At 37.3% G+C, this 4,571-nt stretch overlaps 1 non-coding gene across 1 annotated transcript; it reads left to right on the top strand.

Annotated features, from left to right (window-relative positions):
* The first annotated feature begins 1,311 nt into the window (after nt 1-1,311).
* Nucleotides 1,312-1,418, top strand: LOC116269371. Its single transcript, XR_004176832.1, has one exon. It is a non-coding gene; the product is annotated as a U6 spliceosomal RNA (small nuclear RNA).
* Nucleotides 1,419-4,571: the final 3,153 nt, after the last annotated feature.

Here is a 4,571-nt window from a genome sequence, read left to right as displayed (position 1 = left end):
CTTCCAGGCAGGGCCGAGTTCTCAGCATAGTAGTGCCATGTAAGGGGACCTTGCATTATGGTTCTGTCTGGGCCTTGGCTTGTCAGAGTCTGGAATTTCACCCTAACATTTCATTTAGGGGTGGCTGGTATCCTTAAATTTTTTTTTTATTTTAGCTGTATCACAAAATAACAATCATAGAATGATTATAACAATGATGATACTGACAACTACCATTTGTTGAGTCCTATGTCATATGATGTGCTTTATGTACTTTGTCTCTAATTACTATGGAGATTGACTTACCTACCTAAAATGAAGCCCATTTCTCTTTCAGGATGCATCCTCCCGTTGAACTGTGGTGTTTAAGTGATTTTTTTCAGAACTGTTGCAGACAGAGGTGGGTTCCTGTCTCCTTCTACAATTACTTGCTGAATATCCTTGAGTGAGAGTTAACTGCCATAAAAATAACTTGCCAAAAGTTAATTTTCCTTATACATAAGTGATTGTTTTAGTCTGTTCAAGCTGCTATAACAAAATGCCATAGGCAGAGATTAGTTACTCATGGTCCTAGAGGCTGGAAGTACAAAGTCAAGGCACTGGTAGATTTGGAGCCTGGTGAGGGTCTGCTTCCTGGATCGTAGATGGCTGTCTTTTTCTGGGTCTTCACATGGTAAAGGGGGTGAGGAATCTTTCTGGGGTCTCTTTTATAAGGTTGCTTGCACTTTTAAATGAGGGTCCCACGTTGTTGCCAAGTGTACAAAAATAGCAGAAAAGCTAAAATCAAAATGTTGGACCAAGATTAGATACAGGAAAAGATGTAGACAGGATATAAAAACAAGTATGTAGAGTCATGAATGGCTCAAAGTCAGACACAACACCATCACAAATAACAGTCCAAACACTGGTCATTTCTGGAATGTCTTCTGCAGATTAATCTCACCCATTGCATACAGATGCTTCCGTTTTATCTTAACATTTCGAGGTGATTCATTTTATTTTAAGGACCTATGTGCCATTCGTTTTCTTCCACAGCTGCACCAACATACACACACACTCGAACATTAGTCTCATCCAAAAATTATATACACAAACAGACTGAAGCTGGGGATGCAGTCAGTCAGCCAGAAGTTGTTTGGTAAATTATCTACTCATTTGGAAGAAAAGTAAAGTTAGATCCCTATCTCAAGCTACTGAATAAACAAAAACTCCAAAATATAAACATTAAAAAAAACCCATAAACATACCAGAGATGATACTTCAAGTTAGAGCAGCCAAAAAAGGTGGACAAATCCTCTCCCCACAAAACAAATATAAAAGTAAAAAGTTGTTTTGCTCACTTCCGCAGCACATGAACTAAAATTGGAACGATACAGAGAAGATCAGCATGGCCCCTGCACGAGGATGACACACAAATTCACGAAGTGTTTCATTTTAAAAATAAGTATAAAACTGTTTAAACAAGCATTTTAGGACTGGAAATCAACCAAAAGCAAATAATAAACTAAAAAGGGTATATTCATGAAATCTGCCCAAATGTCATATAAGAACAGCAGAAGTCTGAACTCACTGATTATTTCCTCCTGTCATCTCACATCTATAGATATAGATAGACCAGTAGAAATTATCATTTCTGCAGCCAGGCGAGGTGGCTCATGTCTGTAATCCCTGCAGTTTGGGAGGTCAAAGTGGGTGGATCACCTGAGGTCAGGAGTTCGAGACCAGCCTGGCCAACATGATGAAACCCCATCTCTAATAAAAATACAAAAATTAGCGAGGATGGTAGCGGGCGCCTGTAATCCCAGCTACTTGGGAGGCTGAGGCAGGAGAATCACTTGAACTTATGAGGCGGAGGTTGTAGTGAGCCAAGATCGCGTCACTGCACTACCACAGCCTGGACAAGAAGAGCAAAACTCTACCTCAAAAAAAAAAAAAAAGAAAAAGAAAAAAAGAAATAATCCTTTCTGAAGAACATGGAGAAAAATGAACAGAGCCTCAGAGACCTCTGGGACAACATCAAGCATACAAACATACGTATAATAGGAGTCCTAAAGGGAAGGAGAGCAGAAAAAAGGTTAAACAAAATTTTTTGAAGAAATAATGCCCTGAAAACTTCCTAACTATGCTGAAAAACATTAATCAGCAGGTTCAAGAAGCCCCACAAACCTATGTAAGAAAAACACAAAGAGATTTGCACATCATAGTTAAATTGCTAAAAGCCAAAGACAATTTAAAAATCTTGAATGCAGTAAGAGAAACATAACTCCCACGTACAGAAGAACAACAACATATTTAACAGCTGAGTTTCCATCAGAATCAGTGGAGGCCAAAAGGCAGTAGAACAACATATTCAAAAGACTCAAAGAAAAAAGTGTCAACCAATATGTCCTGCAAAATAGTTTTCAAAAATGAAGGTAAAATAAATTCATTCAAAGATATACAAAAACAGGCCGGGCACGGCAGCTCATGCCTGTAATCCTAGCACTTTGGGAGGCCGAGGCAGGTGGATCACTTGAGCTCAGGAGTTTGAGATCAGCCTGGCCAACATGGTGAAACCCTATCTCTACAAAAAATACAAAAATTAGCCAGGCATGGTGGCGGTCACCTGTAGTCCCAGCTACGCTGGAGGCTGAGGCACAAGAATCACTTGAACTCCAGAGGTGGAGCTTGCAGTGAGCCAAGATCGTGCCACTGCACTCCAGCCTGGGAGACAGAGCAAGATTCTGCCTCAAAAGAAAGATGAACAAAAACAGAATATGTAGCTAGCAGAACTGTCCCGTAAGAAATACTAAAGGAAGACTTTCAGGTTAAAAGAAAATGATACCAGAAAATGAATCCACAGAAAGAAATGAAAAGCAATGGAAATGATAAATACGTGGGTTAACATAAAAAGCTGTATGAACAGGTTTTTTTCTCTTCTTTAATATGAGTTTGTTTTAATGTTCTGTTTAAATGTATCTTTATAGATATATATAAGTTCATATGACATATAAATATATATACATTTGTTAATATAAAATAGTTTAAAATGTTTTTAAAAATATTATATGATTGCATAAGGCAATAACTATATCACTGTTCTGTTGGATTTATGGCATATATAGGTATAATAAATATGGCATTAATGGCACAAAGAATGGGGAAATGGAGCTATATTACAACAAAGTTGTTAAATTTTTCAAAATTCCCAGTATTAAGCTAAAGTAGATTGTGATAAGATATATATTATAATCCCTAGAGTAACCACAAAGAAAATTAAATTTCAAAATAGTTAATAAAATAACTTAGGACTTAAAATGTCTCACCTAAAAAAAAAAAAAAAAGATGTGTTTAACACAAGACAAGGCAGCAAAATAGGATGGGGAAAAAAGACGTGGGACATACAAAAACAAATAGTAAAATGGCAGATGTAAATCTAATCATATCAATAATTAAATGTAATGGATTAAACGCCACAATCAAAAGGCAGTCATTATCAACATGTACAAAAAAGCAAGTTCCAACTACAGTCATGTGCGACATCATGACATTTCAGTCAATGACAGGCCGCATATAGGATGGTGGCCCCATAGGATTATAAAGAAGCTACACAATTTCTATTGCCTAGTGACATCATAACTGTGGTAATGTTGCAGCACAAAGCATTACTCGAGTCTGTGGTGATAGTGCTGTAAACAAATCTACTACCAGTCATACAAAAGTATAGCCCACATAATTATAGTGCAGTCTCTAATACCTGATAATGATAATAACTGACTATGCTACTGGTTTATATATATACTGTACTACACCTTTTTGTTGTTTTGTTATTTTAGGGTGCACACTTACTTTTTTTTTTTTTAAGTTAACTGTAAAGCAGCTTCAGGCAGGTCCTTCAGGAGATATTCCAGAAGAAATTATTGCTATCATAGGAAGTGACAGCTCTGTCCATGTTACTGACTCTGAAGACCTTCCAGTGGGACAAGATGTGGAGGTGGGAAACAGTGATATTGATGATCCTCACCCTCCCTGTAGAGCCCCAGACTAATGTGTGTGTTTGTCTCTTCATTTTTAACAAAGAAGTTTGAAAAGTAGGAAAAAAATTACAAATTTTAAAAATTAAAAAATGGAATAAGGATATAAAGAAAGAGAATACTTTTGTACAGCTGTATAATATGTGCTTTAAGCTAAGTGTTATTAAAAAAAGTCAAAAAGTTAAAATATTAAAAAGGGTATAGGCTGGGCGCCGTGGCCCATGCCTATAATCCCAGCACTTTGGGAGGCTGAGGTCGGTGGATCACAAGGTCAGGAGATCGAGACCATCCTGGCCAACATGGTGAAACTCTGTCTCTACTAAAAATACAAAAATTAGCTGGGCGTGGCAGCACGTGCTGGTAATCCCAGCTACTCAGGAGGCTGAGGCAAGAGAATCACTTGAACCCAGGAGGCGGAGGTTGCAGTGAGCCAAGATTGTACCACTGCACTCCAGTCTGGCAACAGAGCTAGACTCTGTCTTAAAAAAAAAAAAAAAAAAAAGGTATAAAGTAAAAATTGTATTATGCTAAGGTTATTTTATTATTGAAGAAAGAAAACTATTTTTTAATAAATTAAGT

The sequence above is a fragment of the Papio anubis genome, chromosome 10, assembly GCF_008728515.1.
Source record: "Papio anubis isolate 15944 chromosome 10, Panubis1.0, whole genome shotgun sequence".
Taxonomy (NCBI): domain Eukaryota; kingdom Metazoa; phylum Chordata; class Mammalia; order Primates; family Cercopithecidae; genus Papio; species Papio anubis.
The sequence above is the reverse complement of the archived record's forward strand: the minus strand, read 5'-3'. Positions and strand labels throughout refer to the sequence as shown.